Raw genomic sequence first — 18,413 nt, forward strand, 5'->3', positions numbered from 1 at the left:
ACTACTGTGAGTCCGGAATCTCTGCCAACGTCTTCAGCTGACAGGGTAGCATGATAGACAGACGAAAACCTCCACACACGTCCAGTGACCGTGCCTCCCAGGCAAGATGAGTGGACTGATTCTCTGGTGGCAGCAGGTAGACTAGAACTTCACAGAGGCAGCATGAGGTGTCCTCACACAAACCCAACTTTGCTCCTCTTTTTTTGAGGGTGGCAGAGGTTCACCTCTTACCACTTTCTGTACTCAACCTTGTGCTAGACGCTAGCAAACTAGAGAATCTTTAGCAGAGGCCAAGAATTTAGTGACAGCTGCCTGGGCAGCGGCATTTTCCAGGAAATGGCTGTAGTTTTCTACACAGTGAGGAGCACGAGGCAGGAGAATGTGGAGGCGGTCTGCTTCAACTTCACTTGTCAGGGTCACAAGTGAGCTTGTGTTGGTGTCAGTGATTATGCGGGGTGTGTGAGCTCTCAGGAGGTCTGAGTGCTGTCGGTTCAGTGACTGGGAACATGCTTTAAATGCCCGACATGAAAGGAGCAGCTGTTTATGGTACACTCAGGCTAGTCGTCACCAGACAACTTGAGGAGGGTGAATCCCATTGACATGAATCTTCCTTTACAACTCGATGGTTCAAGGACGACTCCTGCCCCTTCTGTGAGGGCCATGCTGAGGGCTGGAGCTCACTCACTGACACATGAGGAAGAGTTAGCTGATTTTCACCATCCTGCTGCAGGAACCCAAGGCTGTAACTGTAAGGCCCAGTGATCGGGCAGAAACCAGAGTGGTTTCTATAGAGTTATGAACGTAGCTGTAAACAGAGCCTGTGTTCAGCTGCTAGGCAATGAGTGTCAGGGCCACTTGTAGATTTGGTGCCTCTGTGCTGGTTAGGAAGTAGTTATTTCCTAATCTTTTAGTATCCCCTATCTCAGTTCTCCAGCACCTCCTGGACCTCCAGGCACTGGACAACAAAGCCAACCTGTCACTGTGTAGTCTACTGAGATGGGGTGCTAAGCACTGCCTTACTGGTTCTTGTCTGTGAAGACTACCACCAGGGTTTTGAATTATTTTTTGACTCACTGGGAGACAATAAGGATTGAAACTTAAATAACAGAGCCCTAGCTAACGGTTAGATTTAGAGAGACACCTTCCACATTGGTGGGTCACCTCTACAGAATGCAACTTTGTTCAGGAATGAAGAAAATCCATGAGAACGTACTTACCCAGGGCTTCAGGATGAAGGCCAACATGATGTGGGTTTCAAGGGGTTGATTGAGAAGAACGCACAGTAGGCACTTATACATGTTGATGAGAAGAGCACACAGTAGGCACTTACACATGTTGAGAAGAACACACAGTAGGCACTTACACATGTTGATGAGAAGAGCACACAGTAGGCACTTACACATGTTGATGAGAAGAGCACACAGTAGGCACTTATACATGTTTGTTGACTGAAGGATGAAGGAACAAATTACTACATCTCCTAAGACGTTATGCATCATTCTTTTCTGATAAGTATGGGGGGATTTGGCAGGTTGACAGGGGAGAGGAGGTGAGGGGGGCTCGCAGAGGTTTCCAGGTGTGTCGGGGCTCCCTCCTCTCCCCTCTCCTGTGCTTGTAATCTTAATTAAGTGAAGTTTACACAGCCACATGTGGCTAGGGTTGCTGTATTGGGTAGAGCAGCCATTTGGGTAGAGGGCTCAGTGTCGTCCAGCGGCCTTTGTCAGTGGATGAGATAGGGACTCTGGGGCTGCTCATCTTAGTGTCTCTTGCCTTTCCGTCTTGGCCCAGCAGGCTTGGCTTCAGTACCACTGAGGCATATGCCTTGGGTTAGAATGTAGGGGAATGACAGAAAACACATTGAAGCAGTAATGGAATATTAAAAAGCAAAAGCCATGTAAAGTCCATGTGGATACAATAACAGCATTTAAAGGAAAAGCAGTACCACCATTACTGGCTTTTTCTTTTGCCTCAAGTACACATGGCTCGCCACGGCACTGTTGCTGCTTATTTAGTAGAGTGGCAGCTTGTACATCTCCCAGGCACGAGGACAAGGGCCCGTGTGGGATGCTCCAGGTAAAGGGAGAAAGCAGTTAAATTGAGTTGTGTCTGGAAGGAGGCACATCAGGACTGCGTCTTGGGGTTGGAGCACCTGAAGGCCAGAGTGTGTGGACGTGAGAAAGAAACGGAAAACAATAGTGACCTGAGAAACTATTCATTTGTGCTTTTGAGCTCACTGCTAAATATACCAAAACAACTGTAAGAGAAACATTACTCCCAGTTCAACCCAGGTGAGTTTTTTTTTTTCTTTTCTGTACTAGCCTATTAAAAATATCCAAAAATAATGCTCCTTGGTTACAATATATTATATTTAAAAAGAAGACATAGCTGGGTGGCGGCGGCACACGCCTTTAATCCCAGCACTCGGGAGGCAGAGCCAGGCAGATCTCTGTGAGTTCGAGGCCAGCCTGGTCTACAGAGTGAGATCCAGGATAGACACCAAAACTATACAGAGAAACCCTGTCTCGAAAAAAAAAAAAAAAAAAAAGAGGAAGAAGAAGACGATGACATAGGAAAGCCTGTCTCCTCTCCAGAGTCGGTTCCATCCACCAAGCTAATCTGTGCTCACACTTCGTTTCCCAGGCTTGGTTTTGTTTGGTGTGTCAGACCCCTCCTGGTTGCTGCTGCCTTTGCCTCAGATGCTCATCTCCAGATTTTGTGTAGCTCCGTCTTTTTAACTTCCGTCTGGATCTCCTTCACTCTTGGCATAGTCGTCGGCTTTCCTTGGCCACCTTCCTTCCAGGTTCCACACTTGTACGCCTGCGTATCTTCTACTCTGCTCACCGATTTCCTCCTCCTTTAACCCACCACCGGTTTGGTGCTCACTGGTTTCCCTTTCTTCCCAAGATGTGACTTGCACAGGGGCAGGGATTTTCATCTGTCTGGTACCCTCCTCACAAAGAGCATCTGGAATGCACGGTCTGAAGGGTTCAGAAGGAATTATGGAACAAAGAAGGGGTAAATTGGGATGGGACAGCAGAGGGCAGGGTGGAAGAGGGATAAACAACACTAAGGATTTTTTTCCCCAAAGGCCACATGGAGACCTGACACTAAGTATGTACACATACATAAAAGAGTTCAAATGGATTATCCTATAGGGGGGCGGCAATACCCCACTACACACCAGAGGCAAACAAATACAAAACCTACTTCCAGGAGTGGGTTACTTCTTTCAGAATTGTTGGCCAATGAGGTACCAAAAATCCCCCAAATATGACAGGCTATCATCAATGCTCTTGGTTACCCTCCAGAACTCGACAATAAGACCATATAGCTGCAGACACCATGCACTTAAATCCAGACATGGAAAAATCAAGCTGGCACTGACTGGAAGCTTCATCCCTATTGGCTAGCTTTCATAGCACTTGAAGATGATGTGCACACTACTACCCTGCTGTGAACCCTGTGAACTAACATAATGACTTACCTGACAAGAGATGCCCACACGTGCAATAGTGGCATGAATGTTGGGGGATAACCAATCACTTTCTGATTGGATTTAAGGCTTGCTCTGCAATGTGACACCCATACCTAGCATGATTATTAGGATAAGAACTTGTGCCTAGACAAATCATAAATTCTAGGAGAGAATTATTATTGATTTATTAGCAGAATATAACTACTATTATTCTGCTAAATGGACGTAGTACTAAACCGACCCCTAATGACTTACCATTATACCCATAGATCAATGCATCTCCTGACTCTCACCAGAGAAGCCTCTGTTTGCAGTAGATGATGATTAGCACAGAGACCTACAAGCAACCGAGGCACAGAGAGTAAGAGACTTCAGAATGGTCACCCTAAATTGAACATATGTACTGTACCTCTCCCAAAGTCCCAGAAATCACTGCAGAAGAGAGGTCAGAAAGAATATAGGAGCCCAAGGCAGTGGATGACTACAAGGGAACTGTCTTCTGGACACAGCAGGGCAGCTGTGCATATGGACTCACAGTGTTTGTGACAGCATTCACAAGACCAGCCCAAGTCTAAACCAGATCAATTCCCATCAGGGAGAGTAGAGTTGTGCATGACGTTCCTTACCAAAGGAACTATTGTCAATCATTAGCTGCTGGGAGAATGGGAGTCAGTTTTCTCTAGGAGTATAACCCCTGATAAATGAATCACAATACAGTGAAAGGCCACACATCCAAAGATATTTGGTAGCACAAATTTGCCTGGTTATAAAACCAGGCACAAAGATATTTGGGTAGCACAAATTTGCCTGGTTATAAATTTGCCTGGGATAAAAAAACAATGGACACAATATTTGGTGGGGAGGGAATGGGATTGGGTCTAAGAAGAATTGGGGGAGAGGGAGTGAGTATGCTCAAAATATGTTATACAAAATTCTCAAAGAACTAATTAAAAATGTATCTACCATAGAATTATTTTTGTTGAGTAACTGACAGGGAAAACCTGAAAACATGCTGAAGCAATCATTCCTGGAGGAAGGTCCTTGAAAGTGAGAAACGGTTCATTTTAAAAATTAAAGTATGTTATTGCACTTCTTTATTTTGTGTGCATGTGTGTGGGTGCAGGCCATAATGTATTGTGGAGGTCAGAGAGCTACTTACCAGGGTGGGTCCTTGTATCTGTGGGTTAGATCTGAGAGAATCAAACTCTGTTTGTCAGGCTCGGCTGCTAGTGACTCTACCCACTGAACCATCTCACTGGCCCAAAATTGATTTATAGTCATGTGTATGCATGTGTATGCATGCGTGTGTGTGTGTGTGTGTGTGTGTGTGTGTGTGTGTGTGTGTGTGTGTGTGTGTGTGTGTGTGTGTGTGTGTGTGTGTGTGTGTGTGTGTGTGTGTGTGTGTGTGTGTGTGTGTGTGTGTAGATATGCATGCCATGGCATGTGTGTGGAGTTCATAGGGTAACTTTGTGAAGTTATTTTTCTCCACCCTTTTATGTGGGTTCTGGGTACCGAACTCAGGGTTCTAAGCTTGTGTGGTAAATGCCTTTAGCTATCTCTCTGAATAACTGATGGGGGCTGAGTTATTCCATCAGACAGCAGAAGAAAGATGTATTTGTACAAGCTGATTTAGATCTTAACACTATTGGCGTTCTAGAGCATATTTGTTCAGCTTCTAGCATCCCTGCCCTCTGCCTCAGATGTGATCACCAAATGTCTATAGACATAGCCAGACATCCACTGGGGGTCAAAACGTGGCTGAGAGTCATCAGTCCGTATATTTATACTAGGAAGGAGAGCTCCTTAATTGCTTTTATTCTGTCAGTTGACAGTAAGATAAAATAATCAAGTGAGAGTCTGAGGGGCAAGGAGTAAGCATTTTGAAGAAAGAGAAGACATTACTGGTCTCTGAGTCAGAAGCAGCAATGGTAAATCACAATGCTTACTTTTTTCCTGGTCCTGAGAAAACATGATACATGGAAGGAAAAGTAGCTTGTTTGTCAGAGGGCTAAGAAAGGAGGCATTTTCTGTGAACAGCTGTCAAGAGGTCAGATTTTCTGGTATCAGATTAAGAGTATAAAGATCTCAGTGAAAGAATTTGGGAGGAGAGGGGAAGTGGACAGCTGGACATAACTAAGACTGTGTTCAGTACAGTCTGAATTGCCCCATGTAAATTGCTGATAGGAACCAATATAGCACAGGCATATGAGATAGCCTAGTCCTCAGAGTCCCAGGGAAGAGTGGGCAGCTGTCAGATTTGTGACTCTTGGAGAGGAGGAACCCCTTACCCACCCCATTGTCATAGCAAATATGAATGGCTACTCTCCATTTTCAGTAAAATACTTTGAGTATAGAGAAAGACCTTCCATGCTTGTGTATTATCTTCTCTTCAATCTTGTTGACAGATTCCTTTATTCATTTGAAAATATGTAAGTTTCTTTTAAATTTTTATTTGTTTATTCTTCTCAAATATATTACATCTCAATCACAATTCCCCTTCCTTCCTGCAGGCAGGGTTTTTTGTTGGACCACTGGCTCCCCAATAAATGACATAGAGACTTATTAATTATAAATGCCCAGTCAATAGCTTAGGCTTGTTACTAACTAGCTCTTACAAATTAAATTAACTCATATTTCTTATCTACGTTCTACACATGGTTCACACCTTTCTTTAACATGGAATGTTTATATTCCTTCTCTCCAAGTCTAGGGACTCCACCCTCCATCTTCCCAGCATTCTCTCTGTCTGGCTCTCCTGTCTATCTTTTCCTGCCTAGCTATTGACCAGTTAGTTCTTTATTAAACCAACGAGAGCAACACATCTTCACAGTGACAAAAGGACTATTCCACAGCACCCTTCTCTCTTCCTAGTTCCTCCCCCTACCCCCCTCTCTCCCAGATCCACTCCTTTTCATTTCCCTTTAGAAAAAAGCAGGCCTTCCAGGGATATCAACCAAACATGGCGTAAGTTACAATAAGACTAGGCACATACCCTCATCAAGGCTGGACAAGGCAACCCAGTAGGAGAAAAAGGGTCACAGAAGAGCCAGAGATAGCCCCCAGTCCCACTGTTAGGAGCCCCACATGAACACCAAGCTACACAATGATCACACATATGCAGAGGACCTAGCTCAGACCCATGCAGGCTCCATCATTGTTACTCCTGTTGCTGTGAGACCCTAAGAGCCCTGCTCAATTGATTCTGCGAGCCATGTTCTTGTGGTGTTCCTGACCCCCCTGGCTCCTACAATCCTTCCTCCCATCTACTGTGGGGTTCCCAGAGCTCCACCTAATAACATTTAACAGTTTCTTATTTTTGTAGTTAAGTAAATTATACCACTTGCAAGTAAGTTTTGTACTTTCCACATACCCAATGCTAGCTGAGGCTTCCTGTGTGGCATCCACTCCTGGGACCCTCTGCAGTGCCCAGTGGAGTCTCACTTCTAAGGAGCAGATATTTTATTCAGCATGCCTGGGGTGCTCTGCTGGTATGTGAGGTGTTTGTTAACTGAGCAAACTTTCCTCCTCATAAAGGGGGAAAGTCCAGCAAATTCAAGAAAACGTAGAAGCCATCAACTGTCGGCTAGCTGAGAGTATGTAGTTCTACAGATTGCTTCTAATCAGGCAGCTAAGATGGCCACTTGTCTGTGTGCAATTCCTCAGGACTTCCCTTAAAGCTCAGACCATTTATGTGGGAAAGATTGTCATGTATCTGCAACTCCTGCCTTCTAGCCAGGCCCAAATCTCTTTCAAATCTTTGAGATTACTTCCTTTTGTCCTAACTAAAAGTAAAATTAATATTATTTTTCTATCAGCTCTCTTCCACGTGATAGTTTTATACAAGGAAGAATGGTACATGTCAAAACAAGATAATGCCACCAAATTTTAGTTTTATGATTCTCTCTTGTGAAACTTCATGTAAGGATATCCCAAAATGTTTTGCTTCTGTATTTATCAACCTTGCTTTGAAGCCCATAGCCACACAGGCAGCCAATAAATCAGAAACACAGAAACTACCCTATTAGATTCTTTTGAGCAAAGACAAATTACCCATCAACATATAAAATTTCTATTATCTGAAGATGGTAGGAATTAATACATTTTATTTACACATGAAATTGCATGTTGGGTACTATGAAAAATACAGATGTGAGGGCTAGAAAGATAGCTCTGTGGCCTGCTGTTCCAGAGGACCCAGATTTGATTCCCAGCACACATGTGGTGGCTGCTTAACAACTGCTTGTATCTCCAGTTCCAGGGAATCCGATGCCTTCTTTTTGCTTCTGCAGGCTCTGCATGCATGTGGTGCACAGACATACATGCAGGCAAATCACCCAAATACATAAAATAAAAACAAATCTTAAAAACAGAAAAACACAGGATTCCTTTTGTTCTGTATTGACAGTTATCAAACTTTCTGTGAGAGACTGGACAGCATGTATATTAGGCTTTGATGTCAGCACGGTCTCTGTAACAATTACTCAATGTTTTTGTTGTATTAGGAAAGCAGTTTTAGGTGGTAATATAAGTGCATGGGTAGAGCTGTGACTCATGAATACTTCATTTACAAAAATAGGTAGTGGCTAGCTTGGGAATGTGGGCAGTGGATTCCCAATCTCTGCTAAACAGTGAAGATCCTCAGACAAGGTCAGAGAACAGATATACTGCCAATGATGCCAGAGACTGCACCAGGGCACATCTGGTCTGCTAGAGTGGAGGTCTGTGGGAGACAGTCCATATTTTGCCCCAGAGAAGGAACCTTAAAAACAGAATGAAAATTTAATAGTAGGAAGGAAGGAGACAGGGGCAGGTTGCAGGGGTTGGATTCCCATCTGATTTCCTTGATGCTATGAGAACCCTGCTGTTAATTACAGCATCCCAGAACTATCCTCAGTCTCGCTCTTTCCCCAAGAGTGATGGGTGACGGTTAGCACAAAAGTGTGTTGTATCTAGTCAATGTTTCCCAAGGGAGTATCGCAAAGCAACCATCCCAGGAGAATTTGAGCGTGACAGATTCTTTTCATTTGTGATTGCCTGAGGGCCTGGGAGTAACCTGCTTATAGTCACTGCCAACCTTTCTGTCACCATGGCACAACCAGAGCAGTTTTTGCCTGTGTTCTTCAGGTCAAAAGAGAAAGGAGAGCACATATTAGCTTCTGCCATGGAAAAGGTCTTAGGACACAGCCGGGAGGCTGAGGCAAGGGAAGACATCCTCCAGAACTCGATGTTGTAACAGGACAAGGGCTACTTAAGTTCTTCATCTTTCTAAGCCTGGGCCCTTGGGTTATAAAGGCTGCCATGGGCTGAAACCATTTATGGGATGACTGAACTGGTCCTTATTGGGTAATGACAAGAACTGCTTGGGATCTTTTTTTTCTTTTATGTTCTTCAGAACAGAGTGAGAAAGAAATCTGTGAGGTCAATTGTCATTTAGACATTCATTCTCAGGAGTTTGGAGATCCAGGTCAGTCTCTCGGCTAGCACTTGTTCCCACTCCATTTTGCCCATCAAGAGTCCTCTCTGTCCTGGGGACCTATGTGGTACTGGTAATCCACACTGCCATTTGTATACTGTGGGAATGTTTAGCTTAGCTGCTTTAAAAAGAAAAAAAGTCAGGCCTAGGGAATACAACATTGATGAAATCAGACTATGTGCAAGGACTCCGTGCTTTTGCCTACATCATGTCAATGTGTTCTCCCCCCTGAGCAGATAATAGCCCCTTGGCATCAGAGATTTCTTTCATCCTTCCTTTGAACCTGCCTGGTAGATACTGCAGAGCTGAGGATTTAGTTCAAGAAATCATTGCTAAGTCTGTCGCATGTGTGGTTAATAAACTCCCTCCCAGGCAGGCATAGTCCTGAGCTAGAGTGACTCTCTGAGGCAGTCAGTGTGGTGCTCCAAGGTCCGCTCAAAAGCCCTCAGAACTCCCCGCTCCTCTCTTGTCTCACATGAGAGAGACCAGGATGTATGAACTTGACATATAGTTTTCACACTGCTCTGAAATTCGTATATGAAAGGGTTTGGGCAAAATATGAGCACATTGATATTTGAGTGCCATGAGCTTTTATCTCCGAGACTTCACAGTTTAGCCCTTCAACGGGGAAGTACAACCATGTTAGCACAGAGCCACGGCCCCGCAGAAAGTCTAAGAATAAGGAAGGCTTCCTTTCAGTGTCTCCCCGCCGTCAGTGAGTGAAGAGCACTGTGACAGCAGCTTGGGGCTGATCAGAGCCCAGCAGCTCCTGCCTTCCACCCAGCCCTCACCCCCACAGTGAGCTCCAACTTTCTTTTTTTCCTTCTTTCTTTCTTTTTTTTTGATAACAACAAAGTTTATTAAATAAATGTAAAACTATTTTTTAAATCTTAAAAACAAGCAAATAGAGAAGGGCAAATATGCCATAGTGGATCTGTATGTACAGAAAGGTAAACATCGAATGTGAGGAAGAGAACAATTCTCAAAACTGAATGGATGATTTGTTTCAAGAAATGAATTTGTATAAAATTGCCCACAGAAATGTTAACATAGGACTGTTGTATTTTTGGAATTTAGCGACTACTAACCTCTCCCTGATCCCCCGCTTCTACCTCCCTAGTGTAATACGCATGGGAGGCCAGCCTCTACCAACTGAGCCACAACCCTAGCCCAGGTTTACTAGACTTTTATACATAGCAGTCATTGTCATAATAAAAATGTCGAGCTATTTTCATTTTAGAAAACAAAACTAACTATAAAGCATTAGTATCTTTATTATGGCATAATGCAGTACTTTATACAGTAACTCATTTGAATGTAAAAACATTTTATGTACAACTGCAGGAGAAATAATACACAGACAGCTTGAACATAAAAATGGGTTATAATTCAAAAATCCATCCAAGTTTCTTAAGGGAAGATGGCTGGTCACCTACCACATGGGTTTATTGCAAAGGACCCCACTGAAGCAGCCCCCCACCCCCCGCGCACGAAGAGGAAAATTATTCCTTAGATTCTGTAATGTTTCACCTGTTACTTGAAGATTTATTTAACGCTTCTGTCTTTTTACATCCTTTGAAAAGCATGACGTCATTCTTCTTTTACTCTTACGTTGAGACTGCCAAGTAGCACACACGAGCGAGTGGCAGAGCCCTGGGCTAGTGCCTGGACAAGGGCTGAAGGCTTCCCTCCGCTGTCTGTGGCTACACACTACCTCAGCTACAGCAACCCTTCTCCCAGTTCTCCCTTTGATGACCTTTTGGGATTAAAGTCATCCCCCCAAAAGGAGCTAATTTTTCAGGAGAGATTCCCAAGCCCGGCACATCAGATTTGTTGTTCTGTGCATATATTCTTCCCTTCCCTCTTCTTGGCTGACGTAAGAGCAACACCCAGCACTTGCTGAGCGATGCCAGGAGCTGCCAGGGCCTCAGCTCAATTCCCAGCACCTCCCGTGCCCCCCATCTCTTTCACCAGCACGCCGTGTCATGGAAACATGCTGTTGGTTAACTGGTACACAGAGAATTTACAGTGCTCTGATCTCGTTCCAATTTTAGTCAGAATCCCAACAGGAATTTATGTTTTTGCACAAGGTAGTTGGACACATTGACTTTTAAGTGTAAAGTGCAGACTAAACATAGGGAAATCATGAAGGAAATTTTGTTTCGTGTGTATGTTCCATTGTATTTTTCATTAATAATAAGGCAATTGTTTAATTTTATGACATTTCTTGATATTGATTATGTGGTTTTAGCCCTATCAAATATAGTTTAATACAAAATTTAAAGGTACTAAAATTTTCATTGTGTACATTCATTGTACATAGTATCGTTGTAGAGAGGACAATTTTTATCACATGAGTTCATTAGGATGTTAAGTACACTCCCTCCTGTATCTCCCCCTTTTTTTCTCTTCCCCCTCTCGTTAGCCCTGTGTTCCCATCGACACCCACTTGATACCATATAGACATGCATGATTTTATATATCTTCATAAAATCTGAATGGCGCTGTAGAGACAGAGACAGCTCAATAGTTAAAAGCATTTGCTGTTCTTCCAGAGGACCTGAATTTGGTTCCAGTACACTAGGTGATTTACAACCACCAGCAAGGGATTTGACATCCTCTTCTGGGCTCCATGGGTACTCATATACATGCATCATACATTCACATAAATAAAATAAAATTTAAATCCTAAACTCTAGGAACCAAAAATAAGAGAAAGCATACATTGGACTCTGAGACTGGCTTGTTTAATGTGATAATCTACGGGTGTACCCATTCCCTTGCAAATTATGTAGCTTCTTTCTTCTGGGTAGCTGAAAAAATCCATTGTATAGCACATTTCCTTTATCCATTCCTTTGTGAAATGTGAAATGTGCTGCAACACACATCAATATGCAGGTGTCTCTACGATACGTAGGCTTGGACCGTTGTTTATCTTCCTGTTGGCTTCATGACTGCACCTGAGTCTACTGATATTTACAGTCTGTGCTGTGCAGCTGCCAAATGTAGTTTTTACCAATACAGACTCAGAAGTCAGATGTTGGGGTGAAAACCTGCTAGGTCAGAGTAGCCAAGAAGCTGACTTTCTTTTTTCGGCAGGAGACCCAGCAAGAGAAGCTTCTCTCCACTCATCCCAAACCAAAAAAAAAAAAAAAAAAAAAAAAAAAAAAAGACTGAAAATCTCTAAGTCCCTCCCTACTCCTTCCTGTATGTTTTGTTGTCTGTATTCCTGGGTCTTCCATACTCTCTATGGCTAATAGCTGGCTCTGCCCCCTGATCCAAGGTTAATTTAACTGACACGGTCTCGAAGTTTCACAGTGTGTCAAATGTCGCGCAACATTGGACTCCTTTGGGTAAATACTTAGGACTGATGTAGCTGGGTGGTATAAAAGAGAAGCCTCTGCACTGACTTCCATAGTGGCTGAGCTAGTTTACACTTCCACCACCAGTGTATGCGCTATTTACGGTGTATAGGGATACATTGTTTAGTGCATAGGCTAGCCAGCATTGCTTTCTTAGTAACTGTAATCCTGACTGGAAGAGATCTGTCATTGTGGTTTGTTGTGGGATATTACTTTAATTATGTAAAGATGTGTTACATTTGTTTATGTTGCAGAATATTACTTTAACTATGTAAAGGTGTGTTACATTTGTTCATGCTGCATTTGTTTAATGATGTAAAGATGTGATGTCTTGCCTGCCTAAGGCACCTGATTGGTCTAATAAATAGCTGAATGGCCAATAGCTAGGCAGTAGAGGGATAGGCAGGGCTGGCTGAAGAGAGAATAAGGAGAGGAGAGAGAAGAAGAGAATGAGGGAGAAAGAGTGGGGGATATCTAGGACCAGCCAGCCAGCCAGTTGCCATCCAGCCAGAAACAGAGTAGGACATGCAGAGTGAAAGAAATGTAAAAAGCCCTGAGGCAAAATGTAGATGAAGAGGAACAGGTTAAATTATGTTCTAAGAGCTAGCAAGAAAGGAGCCTAAGCTAAGGCTGAACGTTCATAATTAATAATACATCTCCGTGTCATGATTTGGGAGCTGGTTGGTGGCCCAAAAGAAAGCTTGCTATAGTGGTTTTAGTTGCATCTCTCTAATGACTGATGAAGTTAAATGTGTAGTTTTTTTCAGGCTTAGTGGCCATTTTATCCTTTTGAGAATTGTCTGTTCATTTCATTAATCCATTTACAGATTAGGTTATTTGAGTTCTTGTTTAGTTTTTTTGGGTTCTTTGTTTATTCTCTATATTAATTATTAGTCAGAAGTACAGCTACTAAAGATTTTCTTGCATTCTGTGGGTGGTTTCTTTGCTTGGTTAACTGTTTGCTTTGCTCTGCAAAAGCTTTGTAATTTTACAAGGCCTATTTACTGTCTTTATTTCCTGAGCTATTGATGTCCTCTTCAGAATGTCTTTGCCTCTTTCTTGAAGTCTTTTCCCCATTTTTTCTCTCTCTATTACCATTGAGTTTTAAGTCTTACATTAAAGTGTCTGATAAATTTAGAGTTTACTTTGGTAGACAGAGAGAGATAAGTACCTTATATCTCTGTCTTCCAAGTGTAGGGATCCAGTTTTCCTAGCACCATTTGTTGAAAAGGCTATATTTTCTTCAATTCTTTGTCAAAATCTGGTGGCTGAGCTGGGTATGGTGGTTTATGCCTTTAATCCTAACACTCATAAAGCATAGGCAGGTATGAGACCAGCCTGGTCTACATTGTTAGTTCAGCTAGGAATACTTAGTGAGGTCATGCATGAAGACAAAATCAGGCAACTGTACTGTGTAGGCTTATCTCTGGATCCTCTTATTACATTTTATGATCTAGGTGTTTGCATTTATGCCATACTATGCTGTTTTTTCACTATATCTCTATAGTATAATTTAGAATCAGGAATATTATTATTTTTGCTCAAGACTGCTTTGACTATCTGGTTTTTAATTTTTGTGTGCTTCCACATGAATTTTAATTTTTTTATTATTTGGAAGAATGGCATTAAAATTTTGATGGGAATTACATTATAGATTGATTTTGGGATGGGATTTTATAACATTATTATTCTAAGAATGGGAAGTCCTTCCATCTTGTAATATCTTCAATTTTTTTCTTAAATGTTTTAAAGTTTTAATTTCATAAAGTTCTTCACTTCCTTGGTAGGTTATTACAAAGTTTCTTTCTTCTTTTAAAGGAAATTTTAATGTTTTTGTTTCTTTGATTTCTACATTAGAATGTTTATTATAGTATATATTATTATAGTATATATTATTTTAATTTCTATTACTATTTATATTGGCATACCATGTATTATTGGGTATGTTGGGAAACACATAATGATTTCTTCGTGTTAGTATTATATCTTGTCACTTTGCTGGAAGTGTTTATCATATTTAATATTTTTCTGGCAAACTTTAGGATCTCTTATCTATAGAATGATATCGCCAGCAAATAGAATACTTGACTCCTGGCCTTTGACCTCCTTCACTTGTCTTACTACTTTAGCTAAGACTTCCAGGGCTGTCCTGAATAAGAGTGGAGAAAATAGACACCCTTGTTTCTTATTTTAGTGGAAATGCTATGAGTTTTCCCCATTTAGTATATAATCTTGTCTATAGACTTTATTATGTTGAAATATGCTCATGAAATAAATTTAAAAGATTAATAATATGGTAAGATCTACATACAAAAATTAAATTATATGGTAGCTGAAATAAAACTGGAAAGGCACTTTCTTGCAGTTATAGGCAAATGGGTCACTGGAATAAAATAACAAACATACAAACAGGTCCAATTATACTTATATAAGCTTAATATGTAATTGTGCTAACTAGTTATTGGTGAACTTGACACAAGCTAGAGTCATTAGGGAAGAAGGGACCTCAGTTGAGAAAATGCCTACCAGATTGGTATGTAGGCAAGCCTGTGGGACATTTTCTTGACTAGTGATTGATGTGGGAGGGCTCAGCTCACTGTGGCTGGTACTACCCCTGGGCTGATGATGGTCCTGGATGCTGTAAGAAAGCAGGCTGAGTGAGGCATGGGGAGCAAGCCAGTAAGCATCACGTCTCCACAAACTCTGCTCCTGCCTCCAGGTTCCTGTCCTGACTTCCCTGGATGATGGACTAAAAGCCATAAGCTAAAATAAACCCTTCCCATCCCAAATTGATATTGTTGGTCATGGTGTTTAACTACAGCAATAAAAAACCTAAATAAGACAGTAATAAGGGTACAATTCCATTTCAGTAGAAAATTCATAGACAGTATTTCATGACTAGTACTAGTATTTCATGGCTGTTTGTTTAAATAAAAAGATTTGATATTTCTCTCTCTATATTTTTCAAAAGTTATTTTGATTACCTGAATATATGTATGTGTACCACAGGTATTCAGTGTCCATGGAGGCCAGAGAGGGCATCTGATCCCCTGGAACTGGAGTTACAGACAGACCATTGTGAGCCACCATGTGGGTGCTGGGGTCAAAGCCTGGGTCCTCTGCAAGAGCACTTAAGCCTAAGTGCTCTTGACCACTGATCCATCTCTCCAGCACTGTTTTTCTACGTTGGCCATTTTTGGTTGCACCTCATTTTTTTGGTGTAGATCTAAGTTTCCATTTGGAATAATTTTTCTCCTGCCAGAAGAACTTTTAATATTTTTGTTATAAAAGCTCTGTTAATGATAAATTCACTCCTCTTTTGTTTTCCTGGGGGGGGGGGAAAGTTATTTCATCCTAGTTTTGACATGACAACAGACAGGAATTAAACTCGGTTATTGTATAATTCCCTCCAGCCTACTGTCCTCAGTAGGTCATAGCACAGGCAGTGTAACTCAAACAGAGGCCACAGGCATCCCCCAGTTGAAGCCAAGGAGGACCAGAGTGTCTGGAGTACTTAAGCCAAAGCCCAGTGAAGGAGTGTTGTGGGTAGATTCTAGAGGCACAGAAAGGAGTCCTTGAGTCTTCAGCAGAGTAATGATCAGCACATGCATTTGAAGAAACAACTTAAGGAAGTTCACAGTAAGAGTGGAAACAGTTCACTGTGTCTGTAAGTCAGACTGGAAAATCTTGGAGTTCATTGGGCACTATGGGACAGTACCCAACAGCCAAATGTATGCGTAAGTAGAGCACTGGGAGATGGTTCAAAACAGAAGGCATTTGAATAATTCAGACTTATAAAAGCTTTCAGACTTGAAAAATTGTAAACCTGTAGATCCAAACAGCCAGCAAACTCCAAGCATATAAAATACAAAAAATATCTAAGGCCTATAGCATTCTAAATGTTCAGAACCAGTGATAAGAAATTGTTAAAAGTGGACAGAAAAGAAGATGTATCAGATACAAAAGAAAAAATAATAACAGAATCTTCTCCTTAAAACCAAAATGGTGGAGAGAGGTTGCTGAAGAACTCGAAGAACACACTGTGGTAAGTGAGAACCCATGCTGATGTGAGTAGCCAATCAACAAATAAATCATGGGCTTGATTTTGAGAACACTTGAGCAACATTCAAACAACAATGACCAATTTTCCCTTCTTGTTCTTCAAAATTTGATATCAGTTAAATAAACTGTGAGAAACAGAGATCAGTATTAGGTTTACTACTGATGAAGTTGATTAGAGAATTGGAGACTCCCTTAGATCTCTGATTAAATTGAGTTAAGAGTAACCGTGAACCTCTGAGTGAGACAATCTACTTGAACAGTAACAGATATACCTCTCCTTGGTCCTGTCACAGGGCTGGAGGCTGACAGGGTCTAAAGTGAATATGAGCCCAGATACACTGAGCTGAGCAAAATGTTCTCAACTCATTTTCCTGAACTTACCAATCTGATAATTAACTCTTCCCATGGAGAAGTAAGTGGACAATACAAATCTGAAAGTGATGAGGTATCCCTTCCTCCATGGAAAGTGGAATCATGAGGGAATTATGCTCTCTCCAGTAACAATCAGCACAATTATTTAAAAATATGAACATGGAGTAGATACTAATTTGTAGCCAAGACCTTGGGAATGCTCACTTTGGGCTGCTCTAAAGCAGACCACGGGTCAGGGATTTAGGTCTAAGCAGTTTAAATAGCAGTTTATATATTGTTTGATCTGAGAGTTCCAGTAAAGGCTGTATTTGGGGAACTTGGCTGACAGCTGATGTACTTTTGACAAGTGACTGAATCTTGAGGGCTCTAATCTTATCAATCAATTAATCTGTTGATAGATTCATAAAATTACGGCATTAATGAAATGTGATGGAGGGTAGGAGGGGGGGCTGGGCAGGTCCCCGTGTGTGAGTGTGTGTATGGGGTGGGGATCTTGAAGAATTCTATCTTGCCCCTCGCCCTTTGTCCTTTCTGTTTTCCTGTCCACCATGAATGAGCGGCTCTACCTCATCATCTGCTCCCTGCCATGATGCTCAGGCTGGCTCAGGCTGGCAGCAATGGATCCAGCCCACCAGGCGCTGATGTCTCTGAAACCCTGAGCTGAGAGAAATATTTTTTCTTTGAAGTTGTTATTTTAGGGATTGTCACAGCGATGAGAAACTAACACAGAAAATGACATCAGTGTAGGAAGTCACCACTGAAGTGAGACAGAATCAAAGGGAGATAATGGCAGGAAGTTCTTGTAGAGCCCTTCTGTAGGCGGAGCCAACCCAGTAGCCTGGCCTCACTCAGGCACCCTCTGGGGGGTTTCAGCAGTTGGAAACTGATGAGTCCTGAAGGCATAGGGATAGGGCCCTGATAGGGTATATTCAAGAAATGTTATAGAACTTTTGCTGTCTATAAGTGAGAATCTAATTGCAAGCCCTTACCCGCCTGGAGTGGCAGAATATTTAACTCCACTCATCTTTGGTCTTGTCTGTGGTAGGTTGGGCCATGGGTCCAGAAGATTCTTTCTTTCTTTTTTTTTTTTTTTAATTAGAGACAAGCCACCTTATGCTTTTTATTGACTGACAGTTCTTCCCTGTCTGTATACAGAAACTCAATCCCTCAGACAGTTCCTTCTGGAACAAGTTTTCCTCTTCTCCTCCAGCCAGCCCCAGTGGGTTCACCTTTTCAGGCTCTGGCGCTAGGACGGGAAGTAAGACGTGTGAATGTTTCTTCATGGGGAACAGAAGATTCTTGCTAAGCAGATGGGTTGGTGAGCCCTGGCCATCTTTGCATCATTGTTCCAATCATAAGGGCTTTTATTGTCTGGAAGATTAGCCACAGCTGGGACCTTAAGCCCAAAACTGTGTCTCTTGGGGCACAGTTTGCTTCCCTTTCCCCAACTTTTCTCAGGGCACCGATCAGTTGTTAGAACCTGGAAAGTTTCATCCTCTCTGCTTCTGGGTTATGGAGCTATCCCTAGAGGATTTCTAATGATGCCCCATCATCCTTAATCCTAAACATCATATCTTCTGTTAGTCCAGATTTACATAAAGAAAAGCCAAGAAGAATAGCTGACTTGAGTCCCCTCCTCCGAGGTCCTCTGAAGCAAAGGCTAACAAAA

The 18,413-nt window shown here is 42.1% G+C and overlaps 1 non-coding gene across 1 annotated transcript; it reads right to left on the reverse strand.

The window, feature by feature from the left end:
- Positions 1-17,906: 17,906 nt before the first annotated feature.
- On the reverse strand, positions 17,907-18,032 carry LOC114695460. Its single transcript, XR_003734869.1, has one exon. It is a non-coding gene; the product is annotated as a small nucleolar RNA SNORD22 (small nucleolar RNA).
- Between the last annotated feature and the right edge of the window lie 381 nt (positions 18,033-18,413).

The sequence above is a fragment of the Peromyscus leucopus genome, chromosome 2, assembly GCF_004664715.2.
Source record: "Peromyscus leucopus breed LL Stock chromosome 2, UCI_PerLeu_2.1, whole genome shotgun sequence".
Taxonomy (NCBI): Eukaryota; Metazoa; Chordata; class Mammalia; order Rodentia; family Cricetidae; genus Peromyscus; species Peromyscus leucopus.